At 34.8% G+C, this 23,718-nt stretch overlaps 1 protein-coding gene across 3 annotated transcripts in view; it reads right to left on the bottom strand.

Moving 5' to 3' along the window:
- LOC136838622 (acetylcholine receptor subunit alpha-like) overlaps positions 1–23,718 on the bottom strand; it is a 1,263,360-nt gene that overhangs the window by 421,444 nt on the left and 818,198 nt on the right. The window contains exon 1 of one of the 3 annotated variants that reach the window (XM_067103899.1): positions 20,118–20,300. The exons of the other annotated variants lie outside the window; for them this stretch is intronic. The gene's annotated coding sequence lies outside the window, so the exon portion shown is untranslated. Of the gene's footprint in view, positions 1–20,117; positions 20,301–23,718 lie in introns of those variants that run through there. 3 annotated transcript variants of the gene reach the window in all.

Genomic DNA, 23,718 nt, shown 5'->3' with positions numbered 1-23,718 from the left:
AGAGATAAGTTTGAAGCTGATGGAACTGTTCAGGACGTCCATAAGATTGTGTGGAGTGATGAGGCCACATTCAAATTAAATGGTTCGATTAACAGACACAATTGCACCTACTATGAGAATCCATATGTTATGGTCGACCACCATGTTAATTTACCAGGAATTACAGTGTGGTGTGGCTTATCTTCACGAGGATTAATTGACTTTTCTTTTGACGCTACTGTGACTGGTCCTGTTTACTTGAACTTGCTGCAACATTCTGTCATGCCAAGCATTAGAGAGGACTTTGAACAGGAAGAGTTTTATTTCCAGCAAGATGGGGCACCTCCACACTACCATCGCGATGTTAGATCCTTTCTTGATGGGATCTTGCCAAACAGGTGGATTGGACGGAGAGGTTTTGTCGAATACCCTCCACGTTCACCAGACGTCACACCACTAGACTTCTTTTTATGGGGATACCTAAAGGACAAAGTCTACGCACAGAAACCTGCAATAGTCGTTCAATTGAGGGCAACCATTGAACATGAATGTACGAATATCCTAAGGGAATTGTTCCAACCGTCAAGTGTCTGGAGCAGAACGGACATCAGTTTGAGAACATGTCTAACAAGACAATAGAATGATATTTGTAAATTCTTTTACATGTTGAAAATTATTCAATTATAATAAACCCCAATTTACAATTATTTAAGGTGTGTATACATTTTTTTTGGACACCCTATATATATATATATATATATATATATATATATATATATATATATATATATATATATATATATATATATATATATATATATATATATATATATATATATATATATATATATATATATATATATATATATATATATATATATATATGTACATACATACATACATACATACATATATATATATATATATATATATATATATATATATATATATATATATATATATATATATACACATACACGCAGTTGTGTGCATGTGAGTGTGTTTAATGCCCACCGTACATAGTTACCAACATGGCTTCGGCAACGCAAAGCACAGCGCATGTCTCAAGAATTGGGTCACTTTTAATTTACAGGAAACAATTGATATAAGGTAATGCATTGATACTGTACCGTATATATATATATGTATATATATATATATATATATATATATATATATATATATATATATATATATATATATACATACACATACACAGAGTTGTGTGCATGCGAGTGTTTTAATGCCCACTAATTACCAACATGGCTTCGGCAACGCAAAACACAGCGCATGTCTCACAGAGTTGGGTCGTTTTTAATTTACAGGAAACAATTTATATAAGGTAATGCATTGAAAATGAAGCAGACGACACCACAAAATTAAAAGCATAATTGCCAAGTTAACAACATGTCTCTTACTTGGCCCAACATTAATTACCTCATATTAAAAAGTTCAGCAGGAAATAATGACTTCGGTATCATCATTCAGCACCGATAATAAACAAAATGCGATTCACTACAAACCGATGAACGCTGTTGTTGTTTTTACCGCACTTGGTTCAAATATCAGAGGAACTTCCATGAACAAACATTTTTTTATGGACAGCGTTTTCTCGGTATAATATGAACAAATATTACCAATTTGAATATTAGACGGTTTGAATTCATATTCAGTATTCACAGTTACAAAGGAGATTTCAAGTTCCTTTCCAATGCAATACAGCAGCTAAATGTAATTATCGAAGGCAATGGATGCACAAACGATCGCCTTATTTGCAACGCAACAGGACAAAAGAAAAGCTCGGAGACTGCGAATATGGTTACGACTTTCGGTTCATTTCATTTCACGGGATGCTAAGACACTGCATGGGCGCAGTTTAATATTTGCCATACTAGTGTCATCGAGGTGAAAGAAATGATAATAAATGAGTACAGATCGCTATCAATTTTCACGATACCTATTGGACAAAAATTACAAATCAGGAAACAAACAGCCAGTTCAAAATGAGGAAAAACTTGAAGATAAGACACCATGATCCCAAAAATGAGCGTTTAACAGGGGAAATGGTCCTGAATCTTTGTTTAATATATTTTAAGTAACTAAGACCAGATTTCTGATAAGGAATCTAACGATTAACATCATATTCAATCAGTCTTTGGCGTCGATGACTATTATTGTTGAGAGAGCATAAGCAAAAAATCGTTCATAAATCCTATGAAATCACACCAACATAATTGACATTACAGTAAATTATGCCAAAAGGTAGACACTGGACATGAATTGTCTTCATGTTGTTTTTCCTGATGCTACTAAAGCATTAAGATGTTAATAGAAACTTGAACTAACTCTAATAAATCACTTCTTATCAATAACTTCATAACTACAGCCGAAAAATAAAAACCCTACGATGAATAGTTGACCAATGGGTCGTCTTACATAGCCAACAATTCTCGTTTATGTGAGAGAGAGAGAGAGAGAGAGAGAGAGAGAGAGAGAGAGAGAGAGAGAGAGAGAGAGAGAGAGAGCTCTCCCAAAAATTACAGATGGAAAGATATCTAAGTTAATCCATGCCAGAGACTTCCGGCGGAAGCCTCCACTACGTGCCGGACATGTAAATGGTTCCAAATTAACATTTTAAAAGTAAAAAGGGGCAGGTCCCCTCGAATCAGCATCCAGCTCGTTATCGTGTGTTGTACGTCTTCTCTTCGGAGAGTAATTGCTGATGCAAAGGGCGTCCTGTTGAGAGTCCTGATGGCTCACAGAACCACGCTCTCTCTCACTCTGCTTCCTGAATTCATCTCCAGCGACGTTTGTGTTTGTCGTTGGTACAGCACGACCATTTTGAGATACCTCTCATTTTCTACTTGAGGAAGTTTCAGGAATGGAAAGAGCCTGGCCCTTTAATTACTGGGTTACGTTACGCGTTTAAAATACTGGTAGCATGGGAAGGGCTTCAGAACTAAACATCACGATGTAACATGAGAATACTTGTTATACCAAAGTTAGCTGTCACTTCATCAGTCGTTTCATATCGTTAAACACGCCATGCTTCATTACCAACCTTAAATAATAAGTGAAGACATAGGTCAGCTCCCTCTGCAATTATGTAATAAGTAAGCAAACAGATTTTATAATGATAATAACGTGTAATAGTTCACACAATTTTATAATAACAATGACGTTCCCTGACAAGTTACCAAAAGCATTTAAGTGAAATGGCTGAACCATCACGCTGTAACAAAAGCTACGCACTGCCAATCAGGTTTTAATGAAACAGGATTTAATTGTTGGCAACTGTCGAACCCAATGGGGAGGCCGAACCACTGAAGCTCAAGTGTTAAATATAATTTGATCATTTTTTGGACACGAGAGGATGATCGTCAGACTACTCTGGCGTTATATTCTGTCAATAACGCAGAGTTCCTTGTCAAATAGACAAATAGTGAGTATTTCATTTTATAAGTTAAAGACTACTAAGAACATAAGCTCAATGACAGTTGTTTAATACAGCTTCTAAACAGCGTTAGTTAGTTATAAATGATTTGTTTAACCAGACCTCTGAACTCTTTTAGGGTTCTTCTCGGGCTGGGAAAAGAATGAGGGAAAGAGTATAAATCAATTTAATTCCTCATTTATCTTTTACGCAAAATTAAATCATTAAAAATAACAGGGAAAATGATTACCCTCATTTATTGAACATAATGAAAGTATCAAACAGTCTGGGGAGTATTAAGTGATACAACGAATAATTCACTAAACCTGACTCTGACGAGAAGGCCAAAAATGAAATACCACTCACAGAAGTCGCAGAGCATGGGACTCCAGATTGGAGGAAAAAAGAGAAAAAACAGAGAGGAACCAAGACTTTCGGAATGAAATGAGAAGGATATAGGATATATTAGTAAAGGTAGGCTAGTCACCGTAATCATCAGAGCACTGAAAAGCACAAGACCAAAATCCCTGAAGAAAAGCCATGGTACACTGGTAGCCAAGGAAGCCTAAGAACTCGTGCAGAAGAGCGAGCTACAAGACGCAGCATATAAAATAAGACAGGTGACGAACTTCTAAAGTAAGCAGGGTGCAACATGGAACCCCAAATTAATAACTACCAGTAGGGAGTGACTGTGAGAGAATAATGGTACTGATAACTACTTTCACATTTCATACATAACTGTCCTTCACGCTTGAAATTCACAGAGGAATATGCGCACAAATGTACAACTACACTGTATATGTATATGTATGTATGTACGTATGTATAAATATATATATATATATATATATATATATATATATATATATATATATATATATATATATATAAATGTATATATATAAATGTATTTCTATATACAAACATACATTTATATATACATATATAAATATACATATATATATATATATATATATATATATACTGTATATATATATATCTGTATTAAATCAAACGAATTATATAATTGCGATAAAAGCAAACCAGTGGATCCAGAACATTACGTCTGTAATAAAATCGAGTATTCATATTAAAAAAGCAAGTTATGTTCATGAACGTATAAAACCTGTATGCAAATTTCGATGCCACTAGCCAGTGTAAAGGAACGGAAATTCCAACCGAGGAAGAGTTAACATGATATCCCCTATAGAAAGAACACATGCGCATACACACACACACACACAGAGAGAGAGAGAGAGAGAGAGAGAGAGAGAGAGAGAGAGAGAGAGAGAGAGAGAGAGAGAGAGAGAGAGAAATATAAAATACGAACAGTTCATCAAGTAACGATTCCTTGCATGACTGTTTACTTACCATAATTTGAAATTCAAAACCATAATTTCGTACAAACTCCGCTTAAATGACGGTCCACATTCTATCTGCGAGTTGGAGCTAGTAAGACCTCAAAGTTAAGATAAATTTGAAGGTAAATTTTCTTCTTTCACCGGTATAGTTTATGGCACTTTTTTTTACAATTCAAAGGTAGATGTCAATAATGAAGAAACAAAAAGAAGGCTACGCAGTTGGAAACGTTGACCCCACATTCTCAACATGACTAGGAGCGTAGCCTGCTTTCCTCTGTTTTGCTTGAATCAGGGAGATAAATACTCAAACAGTGACACCACGGTACAATTATACATATAAAAGTAAAGACTACCAAGTGTCAGTTTTGTAGAGAATAACCTAGAAAGACATCAGCTACATATTTCGGTGTCGTTAGTGGTGTCGAAAAAAATCTAATATTGTGCGAAAAAATTAAAACTGGGAAAAGGGATTAATAAAAAATGATTAACAAACATTCGAACGTGGTTAAAAAAAAAAGAAATATCATGACTTAAAAATTAATCATGGACGAAACATGTAAAACAAAAACAAAGAACTGAAAAACATGGAACAAAATTTAAAATAAAAAAGGTAACAGAAGGTTCTGGGCTTGAATAAACTATGCAAAGGAAATACAAAATTTCTGTGATTCTTTTACACGGACAACACAATCATATAGTTTGACATTTCTTACCCTGAAACAACGAAATACACATACTCCCTGAACCAAATAATACAACGGAAGGGGAGGCAAAAACAGCCCTGTTCTGAGATGGGAAAATCCTAAAGGACAGTTGTCAAGAATAATAGGTATTATTATTATTATTATTATTATTATTATTATTATTATTATTATTATTATTATTATTATTATTATTATTATTATTATTACAATAAAAATCAAGGTTCTCTATTTACCTAAAAAAATTCCTTTTTTGTGGGGAAAAAATCATGCAGTAAATGTTCTATATTCATGTTATATGCTGCGAAAATTTTACAGCCGTATTTTACTTTCACTATTTTTTTATACCTAACTGTATATTTATAAAATTAAAACGAAAACGTTCCAAAATGTGTCTATTCCCTTTCTTTCACAGAATGAACATGGGATAACTATGTGATCTTCCCAATGCTGAAAGACGAATTAGAAAACTGAATTAAACTCTGCTGATGCAGTCATAATTTTTAAAGAATTATTATTATTATTATTATTATTATTATTATTATTATTATTATTATTATTATTATTATTATTACATTATTATTATTTATAAATAAAGTGTATTAATTCTTATGGATCCCGCCACACTGGTTGCAAACTTTCCTAGATAGTCTCTACAAAACAGAAAGCCTCTAAGGTTCAATAAAAAAAAATATGCGACACTGAGAACAAAGTTCGTTTTGTTGATTGAGCTGGCCTTATGCCAGCATGGGAAACTCAACAACAGAAATAATTCCCACGATGATCTTAATAACTATGATACTGATGTCAAACATCCCATAATCCTATTTTTTTTAATCCATCTTTCAAGATATATAATTGATTTTAATAACACGGAGATGGGTAAACTATAACTGAAAATCACTGAACTTCTTTGTTTCAGACATATTATTTTTGGTTTCATATAGAGTTAAGCAGCTAAACACAAGCGCTCGGAATGTACAGTAGATGTTCTGTAAGTGGACTGACGTCATGATAGCTGCTGACAAGTGGCATTGGAGAAGTCTTTAAATAAACTGACCTCACACTTTGCCCTACACAGGAACTACGTCCAAGCACAATCTTTTTCCCTCTAGGGTTGGGAATCACCCACTTTCTTCACAATTTCTTTTCAATTCCCCCAGATCTTAGCTTGAGTTGGCCGTACCACTAAGTCACTTAATTTGTCACACATCCGTACTCATGAAGCACGTAAACATGACATGAGATGAAAGTCCAGCACAGAAACCATGCATTTCTTTCTTTCGAAAACCAAAATGACTCCGTATTACGCGACGTTTTCACAATCGGGCGATGGGCAAAGTTAGGCAACTTCGACAAATTTACGGCACATAAAACGGAAAAATCATCTAATTACTTTCCTCATTCGATGTACAAAATCAAAATGAAGGTAAAAAAGATCCGGCGCCAAACCATCGAGTCTTTCAATTTACAACCCAAATTACAAGACCAGCAACGGAGAATCGGATTCTAATAACCATAAAACCAAACTATGTCGCCAAAACGTCGATTCTCACACAAGAGGAGAAAGTGAAGTTTCTGAACTCATTTCTTTTTCATGGCCCTTACGAAAATCCATACATTTTCGGATAAAATACTACAGACGTGGCTAAAGTGCTCTCCGAATGTATAAAATTCTGAATGCATTCTCCAGCGAGTACCCTATTACTTGACTGAGTGCATTTGGGAATGTTTTTTCGATGAAAATTTCCATAAAAAGCCAATGAAAAGGACAAGTAAGAATGAAGAACGGATGATGGAAAACAATATATCGTATAGGCGAGGCGAAGACTGATTTTAGTCAAATAAGCCCGTTGAATGTGGCATTAGGGAACCGCTGTCTGATAAAACTGAGAATAAGGGATATTATTCATAATGGATTTAGAGAACTGAATTACACAATGGATTATGACACAATCAGGAAAATGTTGAGAATAAACCGGAGGGTTGGTACCTACTACAAGCAATAATAAATTTCTGAAGAGAAAATGCTACTTAAGTAAGGATGAACGGCAGCGAAGGAAATTACTTTAGAATTAAAGTTGTCTAAAACAAGAATGCGTTGTCTCCCTGGCTGATGAGCGTGCTTAAGAAAAGTTGGGAGGCTGAATGGAGGAGAGCGATGCAAGTTTTTGCTGAGTGAAGAGCGTGTAATTGGACAACGGGAGGCAGAGTCCTGCTGACGACGCCAGAATAAATCTGAGGATAAGGTCAAGTTACTCTAAAATGTTGATCGCATTCTATGAACATTTTTGCATGCAGGCGGGAAGAAGGTTTACAGGGTGGACGCTGAAAAATGAAAATTATTCGATTATTTGCGTTATTTGTAAAGCATTAGAAAAAGCCATGCTAGAATGACAGAAGCTATGGCGTATGTCATAGGATTCAAAATGAGGTGAATGGATTAGTAGTTCGAACCTATTTTATGGAGATTATGTCAGGGTGACCACTGGATTGAATTAACAAAAAAAAGAGAGAAGTTTTTTAAATACACAGGATTCATAATAATGTGGATCCCGACAAAAATAGTCATTAACGTCGCATACCTTGACTGAGATGTTTACATTAACTGCGAAATCTTTGACAAATTTTAGAAATAATGCGTAACTACGCCATATAATGCTTGTATAGATGAAAAGATGGATTCTAATCATCTGACCGAACTAAAAACTATTTACTTATGTCAACTGCACAAATGTTCTGGATGAGAACACAAACGATAGCTTGAACTTGCTTATATATATATATATACATATATATATATATATATATATATATATGTTACATAATGATAAAGTAAGAGATAAGGTGGCTGGCAAAACAGATGAAACTAGGAAGGTTGCAAGAGCTTTGTAAAAGGTTAGTACAAGAAGAGTACTTTCTGAGTGAACCTTGTAATCCTAATGAGGGCCGCTGAGTGGAATATTTTTGTTACCTTAGTGAAGCGTGAATGCAATAGAAAGATGAAAGGTGGAAGCCACTCAGCCGCAGTATGCGTATTAAATATGTGAAATATTTATTGATCTGAAGCAGCGAGAATGTTTATCAAACGTGAAAAGACTGCGCAGAATGTTTTGATGTGGTTTGGTCATGCGCAGTAAATAGAACGATAAAGTGTAAGAAAAGTGGGTATAATTTGAATCCTGGGTGGAGGAGGAGCCGGGATCCACAAGAGTTGTGGACATGGGCTGTAGAAAAGGGGTTTGAATTGAAACGGCCTGAATATTAATGAACAATACGAGTTCTTCGATCATGAAACTGACATTCACAGGTTTTCAAGAACTGAGCGCTAACACAGGTGACGTCTTGAAACTCGTACAACATTATGCCTTGCAAGCATTCAATAATGCTTCCAAAGCACAGAGAGCATATATTTTCAAAATATGTACCCCTGTCAATTCAGCTGAAGTTCTTTTGTACTTGTAAAAGGAGGTACAGGATAAATATATTTGCAATTAACTTCGATTTTAAGGCTCCATATTATGCCCCTTTTTATCGTTCATGTATTCATTTCCCCTTAACCTAAAATTCGCCTCCCTTGTACTTTTTGGTTACAACTATAATGCATATAAGCAAAATATTGGTACGATATATATATATATATATATATATATATATATATATATATATATATATATATATATATATATATATACAGCATACTGTATGTGTGTGTATGTATGTATGTATGCATGTATGTATATATGTGTGTGTATATATATATATATATATATATATATATATATATATATATATATGATAAATGAGAAATTTAATTCTCTTATCTATGTCAGTAGCGATCTCCTGGAGAGGCACTTTCAGCGGGAGAGCAGCGATGCCGAGTTCTGGAGAGAACTATACTGTAGGTAACTCAGAGCTGTCTCTGAACCTCGCACGCATTTCAACCCACTTAACTTCAGGGTCCTTGACGCCGGAAGTTCCACAGAGGGGATTGCGAATCGAGCAAGATCTGTCGAGTGCGTTAAGCTTTCACACTGAGCTTAACACCAAGACTTCAGCAAGAGGCTTATCTGCAATAATTCTGGGAATGCGAGAAGCCTTCACACTTTGTAAACTTAAGCCACTTAGTATGCTCACATTCAGAGCGCACAACCTTGCTTTCCCACGAGTAATAAATGAAGCCCGCTCGTTTCCTTGCATTCACATGATGTGCAGAACGTTTCATGTGCATAGGCAAACAAAGAGGTTATTCAGGTCTTTCAAATAAGGGTGCATATATACATACATATATACTTTATATTTATACACACACACATATATATATATATATGTGTGTGTGTGCATGCATGTAAGTATATGGATGTGTGCCTGCAGATGTTCCTCATATATTTAGGCTTGAAACCATCCGTACTTCTACTGCTACTATTGCTCCTAATGTCAATGCCAACAAGGATAAAAAGGCACCATTGTCCAATTTCTAAAAACAAATGCAGTACGGTATGAAATATTATTGTACAAATTCTTAGCAGTCAGTTGTACAACGCCAACTTTCCCTTAGGTTGAAGCAGTAACAGGTGAAGTATTATGCGTGATGTACAACATGAGTGCAGTGCAGTCTGCAGTCATTTAGGGTTTAACACATCTTTTCTTTTAACTCTCTTTAGCAATTCCGTCCAAGTTACATGTACAATTCCGTCCAAGTTACATGTAAATATCAATTCCTGTTCATACTTACATACATACGTACATAGAAGATACGACATGCATATATATATATATATATATATTACATATAGCCTACAAACACATACATACATATATATATATATATATATATATATATATATATATATATATATATATATATATATATATATATATATATATATATATACATATATATATATATATATATATATATATATATATATATATATATATATATATATATATATATATATATATATATATATGCATGTATGTACGATGTATATATGTAGGCATAAACAGGACTTAGTTTCTAGTTGTAACTTCGACAAAATACTGAAGAAAGTTTGAAGAAAAAGATCTGGTAAGCCCCGAATAACTGCACTGCATTCATAACGATATGAATACGTAGTGCTAGCAGATTTTGACCATCAAATTTCTCCTACAGCATACAAACATAAAATCAGGCAAACAAGCACACATGCAGGATGAAAGAATGACAGAGAAATATTTGATCAAAACACTATGTGTTCTTTAAGCTCTAAAGCGGAACGTTCTGTTCTAGTTTCAGTACCGCAAGAATATGAAGACCTGTCCTTTATTTATGGGAGTCGGCGTTGCGGGATGGTGAAGTTTTGCTAAAGGGCATGAACGACTGCGGCATTCACCAGAAAAAGATCTAAATGAAAGTTTTGCGTTGTTTGAAGGGGTGGCAAGTTGTAAGAAACTTCGTGTATGGCAACAGCGCACAGGAGTGAGACTAACGGACTGGCAGGCAGACCATGAAAATACAAAAGGTAGAAAAGGATCGGAAGAAGAGATGACATTAAGGAACGATATGCCGAGGGCATTAGGGAATAAGAGAGCCTGCACATCATTCTGTGGGTGACTGGATGCTGTGAGAGAGAGAGAGAGAGAGAGAGAGAGAGAAAGAATGCAACAAGTGCTGATGGTTTCGGGAACAGAAGGCCACATCAATGTAAAATGAAGAAAAAGAGGCCAGAGAACGGAGGCGGGAGAGTCCTCTTGTATAAAACATGCTCAAGCATCTTTGCGATCGCGTAATTTTTTACATGAAAACATTACGTTTTTTTACGATTTCAGAACAGTTACTTTTCAGTTACTTTAACTGCCTTGTACACTTTCCTTCTCTAAACAACTTTATTCACACAATTACTTCTTGAACTGGAGGAACATTTCTCCATTCACAGCCTTTATCTATCCTCTTAATTCTGTCTCAGATACTTTTCTTCGACATGAAAAAGGCAAAGCCTTCCTCTGCCATTCATAACCTAGAAATCCTTTTTCCTGTGACGCTTCGTTTCCCTCTCATATTTGTTACCTTCCCACAATCCAATCGTTCCCGCCTGCCTTCAGATTTATTTACCATTTAGCGCGATAGGCGGTTCTTTCTTACATAAACAGTAGCAAACCCGTGTGTATGTGGCTGTGCAATAGGGGGAACATTCGCAACAATAATAAAGCCAATAAGAAAAGCGATAATAAAATCCAATACAGAAAAGAACATAAATCAAGAAAAGATTGCTCCTAAACCCCTCCTGAAAATTACTCATAAAATACGAGACTGACTGCCGCATTAAAACTTTGTATCTTGAATATCTTGGATGCGAAAACCATGATGAAATATAACTGGGCAAATATTGATGGATCTCAAAAAATTTCAATTACTATTACGAGGAAAACTTACAAAACCTGCACTCCTTCAACAGAGATTTTCAGCCTTACGATAAGAAAATGCTAACAGTTTTCGATATTTATTATACAGTATGTATTACGTGATTAGATGCACCAATTTCCTTCGAATTCTAATAAATAACTGGGAGATTCAGCAAGCATTTTAAATGTAACGAATAGATTATGTCCCATCACATTTAAATTTTAAGATCGAAATCAATTTGCATAGGCTTTTTATGTTTAATAAGTCTGTGAAAATTTACGTGATTTTAGTGTATGTGTACACACACATTATATATATATATATATATATATATATATATATATATATATATATATATATATATATGAGAAATACATAAAATCAGATTGATCATAAAATCAGATTGATCATAATAAAAGGCGTAGAAGCTCTCTGCTAGATGTTCGTGTTAATCGGGGAGCAGATATTGGCAGTGATCATAAACTTAGCGTTGTACGATATTGATATGCTTAGAAAGAAAGGAGAGGAAAAGGAGGAATTTAGAATAGAATGCAGAAACAGATTTTTGGTGTTGCAAACATTGGAGGAGGGAAAAAAAGTTAAGTATACCTTAGTTTAACCATACCACTGAGCTGATTAACAGCTCTCCTAGGGCTGGCCCGAAGGATTAGATTTATTTTACGTGGCTAAGAACCAACTGGTTACCTAGCAACGTGACCTACAGCTTATTGTGGAATCCGAACCACATTATAGCGAGAAATGAATTTTTATCACCAGAAATAAATTCCTCTTATTCTTCACTGGACGGTCGGAGATTCGAACTCACGGCCAGCAGAGTGCTAGCTGAGAACGAACCCACTCTCCCAACGAGCAACTATTGGAGGAGGGAGGGAGAAGTATGGACGGGATGGCGAGGGACCAGGAGACTCAGTTTGAGGAAAAAGATGTCAATGTCTGAGAAACATTGGGTATGATCAAAAAGAGGTGAAACAAAATTGAGTGAGATGCATTTTGTTAATGATGAAGATTTTGAATTAGCAAGAACTAAGTGCTTGATTTTGGATTCAGAAGTTAAAAGACTAACTAAGAAAGATAAAAGAGGATCTGTTAATGAAAAGGTTGCGGAGACTGAAAAATTAATGAATAGAAATTATGGTCAGAGTCAAAGAATAGCATATAGAGCAAATGGAGAGCTGAGTGGCAGTGCTGGTAAGCATAAGGATATACCAGTCAGGGAAGGTAACTTATTAACCAAAAATGTTGAAATCAGAAATAGGTGGAAAGAACACTTTGAGACAGTTCTTTATAGACCAGTCCCAGCCCCAAAAGAGATTTACCGCCTGCTCAGGAAGATTTCAATATTGATAAAGGTGAGATCAAGCTGGATTATAAGGCACCAGGAGAGGGTGGTTTATTCCCGGAAATGTTTAAAGTAGAGGAGGATAGATTAGTATTTTTCTTGAGGACATTATTCAATGAGATATGGGTGACGGGAATAACACCATTAAGTTGGAAGAATGATGTGATCATTTAAGTTCCAAAGAAAGGAGATCTGAGTAGGCGTGGTAGTTGGAGGGGAATTACTTTGTCACCTGTAGCCTTGAAAATTTCAGTATTGTTGAATAGGTTGGAGCTAATGGTTGACGGTACTCTGAGGGATGAACAGGCCGGTTTTAGAAAGGGGCGGGGTTGCAGTGGTCAGATCTTCATAGTCAGGCATTTAATGCAGCAAGCTAATGAAATGAAAACTCCGTTAAGTCTTTGTTTTATTGATTTTGAAAAGGCCTTTGATATTATTTCGAGACGGTCTATGGGAAAAATCATGAAGCATTATGGAATGCCAGAAAAGTTTGTGAGGGTTATTATGAACATGCATGAGGGCACATCTTGTAAAGTGATGGTTAATGGGTGTTTGAGTGATTCCATTTGAAATTAAGTCTGGTGTGATTCAGGGTGGCATTCTGTCTACCCTGTTGTTTGTATTAGTCGTAGATTGCGTTATAAGAAGGGTTAAAAGAGAAACGGATGCGGGTATACTCTGGGGAGAAAATGAGAAACTTCTTGACTTAGATTATGCTGATGATAAAGTTTTGATCTGCGAGGGACCAGAAAAGATGCAGAGAGTGCTGGATTGTCTAGTAAGTGAAGGCCGAAAGGTTGGTTTGGTTATTAATAGTGGATAAACTGAAATCATGAATATGAATATTGAAAATGCACAGGATTGTCTAACTGAAGGCGTGGTTGTAAAGCAAGTGGATAAGCTTAAATATTAGGTACTTTTTTAGATAGGGGTGGTTCTCTGAGCACAGAATTTATGGAAAGATTAAAAAAGGCTCACCAGGCAATGGGAGTTCTTGAAAATATTTGGAATGATAGCAATTTTTCTGTGCACACAACAATTAAAATTTATAAGGTAATAGTTAGGAATATTTTGATTTATGGGCATGAGTCATGGTACAGCACAATGATTCCTGATAATAAATTCTTAGCATTTGAAAATAAGGCTATCAGAAGAATATTAGGAATTAACTGGACTGATAGGATATCAAATAGCAGAATTAGAGCAGTAACGGGGATGCAGCCGGTCGAAGAGTATGTTAGGTTCTCACGCTGGAAGTGGCTGCGCCATCTGTATAGAAGACAGGGAATAGTACGAGATACACCAGGGTGGGTTGCCCTTTGCAGATGAGGTAGAAGTAAGCCAAAGGAGACGTGGTTGAGAACAATGAAAGGGGAAGCAGGAGATGAGTGTTGGGGAGATCTTGAGGAGTTAGCCCAGGACAGAATGTGGTGGCGCGAGTTCATCGAGGCCTATCATCGAGGCCCAATGCATCCCCGTGGGTGCCACAGGAAATGATTGATTGATATGTATATATATATAAAATTATATATAGAATAATAAATTTATATATAATATATAAATATATAATTACATATGTATGTATAAATATATAAATATATATATATATATATATATATATATATATATATATATATATATATATATTTATATTTATATATTTATACATATATATTAATTATATATTTATATTATATATAAATTTATATGTGTGTGTGTGTGTACGCGGGGTGAGGAAGGGAGATATGTCGGTAAGAAATTAAGCAGAAAAACAAAAAGACTAATTATCGGTGTTAATCCAAAATTTTCCACGGATCCAGTCTCAAAAGCGTCACTTCCGGCAGAGCCCCAACACCCGGTTCCCCTTCACCAAAACACACACCCCTACCCGACCCAGGTCAAGGATTCGACCCAGCAAAGTTTGCGAAGTGGCGGAGTCAACAAAACAAATACCAACGGTCCCTAAGAAAACACGAGAGTAGGCTGCACTTCCAAGAACATACCATTCCCAAAAGTACTTTAGGAATAAAGTGGAAACTGTATTTCTTCTTCCGGCAGCAATCTGGGGAAACCATCACACCTTGATGTCTCGAGTATGAAGCAAGAAGTAAATGTCGGAGCAGCATCTCTAATAAATGTGCGAGGAAAACCCGACAGCCATTAAAACGCGGCGCAAGAACTCGACTTGCATTTAAACAAACAAACAACCTTTTGCGTTCTTGTAGTCAACAGGGAAAGAATTTTTTGTGTTCAGCTTGAAGAAAAAAAGTTCCAAGAAACCAGCGACGAGGGGAAGCCTTTGTTAATTGCCGTGCAAGGACAATACAAATCCATTTGTTTACCTTCAGAAGAAAAGGAAAACCGAGCCTTTCATATAAACAAATCATTTTTCTCTGACTTAAACAAATTGGGATTACTAAGAGTAACAATCATTTCAACACAGTCTTCGGGTGAAACTGTATCAAATAGAAAACGTTATGATACACAAAACAAACTAATGCTGACAAAAGAAAACATTAAATTCTATACATAAATATGAATAAAGGGTAGTAACAAAATTTTGCCAATATGTAAAAAACACAATAGTAAATAAAATTATATATCCAACACAATATTATCAAATAAAAACCATATATACCATGAATGTAACTATCAAGATGGTAACCGATCTCACTTACTGAAAAGCAAATCTCGTGAATAAAAATGAACTTGAAGAACTCATTCATAAAAAGATCAAGAACGTCCTTTATAATTTGACAAGTTGTGACTGGTCTTATAAAAGGACTTCCACTGTTCTGAAGTTAAAAATCATTAGTAATTTCGATTTTAATTCTATCTCAAGAACGCGTACCTTACCGTTAGATGCAGGAGAAAACAAACAATCAAGATTCTTTCATATATGTGAATATATATATATATATATATATATATATATATATATATATATATATATATATATATATATATATATATATATATATGTATGTATGTATGTATGTATGTATGTATGTATGTATGTATGTATGTATGTATATATATATATATATATATATATATATATATATATATATATATATATATATATATATATATATATATATATATATATATATATATATATATATATATATATCTACAGTAGGATCCACAGTAACAATCTTGATAATCAAGGCAGAAACGTATTTGTAAAAATATTTACAGATCTTAAAGCTTTCGTCCATCATTCTGTGGACTTGATCAAGTCCACAGAAGGATGGACGAATGCTCTAGGGTCGGTATATATTTTTACAAATGCATTTCATCTTTCTAATCAAGACCGTTACTGTGGATCCTACTGTAATAACTGAGAAATACGATGTTGTGTTTTTAAGTTTCATACATATATGTGTATGTGTATGTGTGTGTGTATATATATATATATATATATATATATATATATATATATATATATATATATATATATATATATATATATATATATATATGTCTGTTTTTATATATATGTATGTAAAAGTGAATAATCTGTAGATTACCATCAATTCACATGTAGGCGCCGGCAAATTTTTTTACTGTTTCTGTTCTTCTAGTGTCGACGCACAAAAGGGCGACCTATCTTTAGAAAAGGCGAACTGTCCTTCAGGAGAGCCTCAACATCAGAAAGCCCTTCACCGACAGTCCCGACCCTGTCCCTTTCTGAACACAAGGCCAACGACCTTGTGCAGAGGCATTTTACTATTTTCGGGGACGGGCACGGGACCGAAGGAAAGACTTTTCCCCCTACATATGATAACGTCAAAACATTTTTAGGGTGTGATGCGCCTTGAATTTTAACTGCGAATTTTAAAACGTCTTCTCCGTCATATTTTTTTTTCTTTATTTCGCTAAGACGAATACATTCTATAAAGATCTTGTAAACATTTTAACAGTCAACCGCTGCATGCATGTATGCACATCTATAACTGTATATCTGTCCATCTAAAAGTATGCATGCTAACGCACACATTTATATACTGTATATATTATATATATACAGACATGTATATATATAATATATATATATATATATATATATATATATATATATATATATATATATATATATATATATATATATACACATATACACATACGCACATATTGCTATATATATATACATGCACGCTGTATGGAATATTAAACGCTAAACGAATTTTATCAACTGACGCAAAACAATAACACTAAAAAATTCAGACTTACCTTAGATGAAACACCGTGAAAGTACTAAAAATCACAGTATATATCAATAGAGAGATAAACAAAAATTATATAGCAAAAGGAGAAAAACAACACATCGTACTTGAACCAACAGCTACCTTAGTGCGCTTTCATACAAATATGCATAAATTTCTACATCTTAAGCGTATTTATTTAAGATCGCAACATTTTTTTCACATTCAGCTCGATCACACTGATGTATCTTAAATGAATACTGTCGGTAAATTTACGTAGAACACACATACACATAATTTATAAGTCAGTCTTATACATAAATCAAAATATTTCACATAATGTGATTGAAGGTGCCTTGCCGATTTTCTTCAAATAAAAAAAAAAATTATAGGTGTGTATATGCTGATAATTCGATGAAGGCAAACACCGTAGTTAACATATAAAAACTCCGAGTCATGTATGTTAATAAAGAAAACTGGTCCAGCAAAGGGGATTCTTCCCTGTGAACGTATTATCCATATGGAAATGAAACACACAAGGCGAAAAGGATTCCACAGTCTTCAAACGGCACTATGGGAGAATTACCTATGACGCGTTCCTCGGAGTGACGGCAACTAAGCCTATTATCAATTCTAAAATTTTCAGGATGAGGTATGTCAAAGACACGGCAAAGGATATCTCAAAGCCTTTGTAAGAATACTGTATTTACATATCAAAACACATTTGGTGATATGATAATACACATATGTCCAAAATAATATATAATTTTTGGTCAGATATAAAACAATGTGAGAGTTCGCTTACTACCCATAATATCATAGGACTGAAAATTTTGTTTGAAAAGTCTTGTCGATTGACCGCAGGCGTATTTTTGTTATATATTAAATCGACGGCACAACAAATTTTTGCGGAATTTCTCAAACGTGTGAATGTGGCAGTGATTCTTCCGTCGTTTTTCCCCTGGTGTCAACACCAATGAGAAGAAAAGGCTTAATTGAATATATATGATTTTTATCCACAAAAATTCATTATACCCCTCAATAAATATAAAGTACTACGAATTTTCATATAATGATAAGTTCAATAGGGCCTATGTACACAATAGATAACAAAGGTAATATTAGTTAAAGAGAACGGTCTCATAAATACTAATTTTTTAGGCTTACAAAACAATAACTTTATCATAAAACTGCAAAATAATAACTGTTAACCAGGTGCATCCGACATCACATTAAAAAAAATTCTTAAGAGTCAACACTGACCATCTGATATATTCACTGATGTTGGAACCAATAATGAGTCATTAAATACCAAAAACAAAAAATGCTTTCTTACCATCGTTCATTGCGAGACACTACAACCCACATCAGAGTTTCGCTCCTGGAATTTATTTATATGAGAACGATTGGATCACTGGGAGAAAATGGGTGGTATAGCCAGGAAGTAATATATATATATATATATATATATATATATATATATATATATATATATATATATATATATATATATATATATATATATATATATATATTTATAATAAACAGAGAACAAGTCGATGAAAAATCTTACGTATACAGGATAATACGTATATTTGTATAGATGTAGAATATATATATATATATATATATATATATATATATATATATATATATAATATGTGTATGTCTATGCATATATATATAATGTATTTTTGTTTCTGTAAATGTAAAATCTCCGTTATAAAATCGTCGTACTTAACAAGTCGTTTCTTCACAGTTCCCTCCCGCCCCAAAACACGATTCACAAACCCACCCACCTGTGGGAACGTTGGCCTCAGAGCCACCAAATGCTTTTATTTTAACTTCTTGCTTTGCTTCTACCGTCTTCATCTTCATACTTTCGTTATTATAAATATTTATTTTTTTTCTTTTCTTTAGCCATTTAATCCCATTTATACTTATACTTCGGCCGCAAGACTATCAATGATATTCTCGCATTTTCTCACTCCTGAATACAGTATCTGAACTTTCCTGGTGACATGTTTGAATTCCGACTTGTGGCAGACTTGCAGAGATTTCGTTTCTAACCGAAAATTTCCCCAAATCACGTGAAAATGTATCGGAGAAGACGAGTAAGAAACAAAAGAGCATCACAGATTTTCTGGTATTTGATCAGTCACCAAGAAAACAGCAATTGTTAGCAAGACCACCCACGAATTAAAGGATTCAGATACAAGCAAAAACTTGAAACAGGGATAACGGCGGGGCGTATATCTTCCGATGGACATTCGTTTTCAGAGAGAGAGAGAGAGAGAGAGAGAGAGAGAGAGAGAGAGAGAGAGAGAGAGAGACACCCACACTAGTGTCGTTATATCCACAACGGCATATGAACATAGTCATTGAAGGTCACTCCTGATGAACAGACGTTTAACGATGTTCTTTATATGTGGGAAATTAGTTACGTTCCATTTATGCTTTATAATGCTTTAAAATGTATATTACAAGTGTATGGATGTATACACATTCATACATACAACAAATAATAACGAGTGTGCTTCTCAGCATGCAAACATATACATACAAGACTATATGTATATGGATACATAAAAATAAATATGTATACAGTATATATACATACATAAAGCACACGAAATTAAAGAAAAAGTATATAATAGTTGGTATTAAAAATTCTTTTATAATTAGATTACATCATGTTTTAGTTGAGGTACAGTCGACGCGTCGAAATGATAAAAGAAGAGAGCCGACGGAATCGACGACGGCCCGTCGATTGAGCGGCGGAGGGCGCGCAATTGACACCTGCACACACGAACACGGCCAGCGCACGACTGAGGAGAGCAAGAGAGAGAGAGAGGAGGAGAGACGCGTCTGGCTCTGCCTTTCCTCCTCCTCCTCCTCTTCCTCCTCCTCATCCTACACACCTTCCCTCCACCATCCTCCTCCATCTTCTTCAAACCCAACAACATAGAGCGATCTACACACTCACTCTCTCTCTCTCTCTCTCTCTTCAAATAAAGTAAAACAAAAGACATATTTTCTCTATACCTATTTGCCTCTCAGATTCTGACTGATACCCAACAATTACTTGCGACTATAAGCAACCTTCTTACTACAGGTTAGTCATCCATCCTCCCTCTTAAGATTCTAAATTCCTTTGTAATATTAACTCTCTCTCTCTCTCTCTCTCTCTCTCTCTCTCAATCTTTATCTCTCTCTCTCTCAATAATTTACAAACGGACTTTACATAAACAAATACACATTTACATACATACAGACATATATATAATATATATATATATATATATATATATATATATATATATATATATATATATATATATATATATATATATATATACCTTCTTTAACTGTACAAGTTTTTACATTTTTAAATATTAAGCCACAAATATCCAATTAACATCAGTTTCCTTTGCCTTGGGACTAAGTATAAACCAAAGGAATGGCATACGAGTCGTCCTCCTACCTTAACCAAAATTCCAATATATCCCTTTTGGGGTTAGAAGAAGGGTGACAGCATACCGTCAACCTGCAAGTCCCATCACTAAGGACGTCACAAACGTCTTTATATAGGGACCATTGACAGGAGAAGCTAGGCTAGGGCCGGCCAACAGAAAGTCTAAACATAAATGTTTATAACCCATAAAGCACTCTTGCTAAACCGAAAAAATGCACGGATATTCATTGTTTAAATATGGTACGGGTGACCACAGAAAGGAGTCGTAAGCTCCATCCCCTGCCTCCACCAATATTCAAAGACATCTGTCATTATCTGGTGGTCACTGATCCAAATGCCTTCTAGACTCAGTGCTGTTCACCTTCACTGATAATATACCTGGCGTGTATAGAATACTCTTACGACCTCACCTCACCAACGAGTGAGACGATCCTACCGTGAGATGCATCACTGTGCCCGTAAGCAAAGAAATATGTAGGTACCTGACTGTAAGTCGACTTAGTGGGGCATGGGGTTAATAACATCATCCTAAAAGGTTTTTCTAAAAAAAAAGAAAGATGACACCCCCGGGATCCACCCACTCAAAGAAGAAATCGGTCTCAGAATTCAAGATGCAAATGGAGACTGTCTGAAGCAAATGCAATTCTGAGTCAAGGGAGCAGAAAGGCAGGGCTAACTGATGCACGAGTAGAAAGGATTAGCGTAAGTTTCATCATGAAAATTCGCAAGGAGTTTATGGGATTATAAGTGAGATTCTACTATGTAGGTCATAACGTGATTGAGCAGCCAGCCAAGGTTTGTAAGGTAAATCAGGAAGAAGAAAAGGTACAGGTGTGGGTAACAGTAATATTTGTTCCATTGTATGAAAATGATAAAGGCAGACTACAAAAAATCATAGAGGGCATGCTACTGCTTTATTTACCAGAGGGGACACAAATAGAAAAAAAAGGAGGTTTGCGCACTGAAAAGGGTATATCGGGGTAAATATAAAGAATAATGGTAGGGTGAGAGCAAAAGCAAGCCACAGAACTGGTGAAACGAGGCAGACCGAAGGGTATGTACTGTACAAAGCTCAGAGGGAGGGACACTTGAAGTTTCTATTGACGCCAAGGTGGCAATAAAGGGAGGGATTGTTGAGGTTACTATACCTTTACGAAGTGAAGTGAAATACGAAAGTTGAATGTGAATGAAAACAAAAGGTTGCACTGTTGAGGTGAATTATTTCTGAAGAATATGGCATTGGAGGACTTGAGAGGAAGAGAAATAACGGGATAGAGGAGGAGGTATAAAGGTTAGCATGGGGGAAAGGATGCATCAGGCCATGTTTCGAGATGGTGTGACTCAAAGGAAAGAATGGAGGATTAAAGGTTGGTAAATAAAGTGCACTAGTGGTGGCAGAAGGAGCGAAAGACCAAGAAATGCTGGATAAATAGCGTGAAATGAGGACCTTAATATCAATAAATACAAGTGCATGTGTAAGACAGAGGTAAACGGTGTAATGTGTTGAGGGGTTTCGACGCCATACTGATGAACCTTTTGTGTGTTTGACACATTAGATTTCTGCTAGTTTTCTCCACAGAGTCTTCATCCAAAATAAGGCAGTTAAAAGTGCTGCTTACTCTTATCTCATGGCCCTATCTCTTTCTTGGTAAACAACATAATGATGGAATATGTATATATATATATATATATATATATATATATATATATATATATATATATATATATATATATACATATATATATATATATATATATATATATATATATATATGTATATATATATACATACATACATACATACAAACATACATATATGTAGGGACAGAGAGAGAGAGTGAGAAAGAATCTACTGGCCACTTTTACCTGCTGCATATGTAATTGTAATAACCCCAAAGTCTCTGTGCTTTTCAAATTCTTCACATTTTTTTATTAAGCTTGACACTACAAAGCCTGGATCTCAGTTTTTGTAGTGAAAAGCGTTCTCAAAAAGTGTGAAGAATTCGAGAAGCTCAGAGGCTTTGGGGTTACTACAATTACACACATACACACACAAATCAAAATTCATATATATACTGTATGTATGTATGTATGTATGTATGTATGTATGTATGTATGTATGTATGTATGTATGTATATATATATATATATATATATATATATATATATATATATATATATATATACATACGCACATATACATAAAACCTGAAAACATCAGCGGAGTCAATTAAAAGTAATGTCAAAATAATTATAAAAACACGGGATAACTAAAAGAACACATTGGTGTAGTAAGCAGAAGGAAAACAGTGTGAGGGAAGAGACAACTATTTTTGTGGCAACATTCACCGTTAGGGACGTGAAAAACAATTCATTATTAAATTCATTATTAATTAATACCATTGAAACAAATCACAATGTCGCTAGCTACATATCAAAAACAAAGTTCGTGTATAACATTAAGAACAGATTTAAAATCCAAATACCATAAAACCACTGACGGTGTAAATGAAAATAAAATTTCTAATAAAATCAGAGTCAGACCAGTTGTAGTCTCGACAGCCCCTCAATGGAATTTGTTTTAATAAAGACGCCCCGGTCATTCTCCCTGAAGATGGAGACATTTGCCCAACGAAAATCTGACCATTATGGGGGCTCCAAGAAAAATTTGGCCATTGTGGAGCTCAAAAGCCCTCAGGGTATGGCAAAAACGTTCTCTTCACAAGATGCCTTTGACGCAGGAACGCAATTTCAACTCTTGGCTGAAGAGAAAATGTGCCAAAGTCATTCTATTAATCGTAATGGCCAACTGGATT

The sequence above is a fragment of the Macrobrachium rosenbergii genome, chromosome 5 (assembly GCF_040412425.1).
Source record: "Macrobrachium rosenbergii isolate ZJJX-2024 chromosome 5, ASM4041242v1, whole genome shotgun sequence".
Lineage (NCBI taxonomy): Eukaryota > Metazoa > Arthropoda > Malacostraca > Decapoda > Palaemonidae > Macrobrachium > Macrobrachium rosenbergii.
The sequence above is the reverse complement of the archived record's forward strand: the minus strand, read 5'-3'. Positions and strand labels throughout refer to the sequence as shown.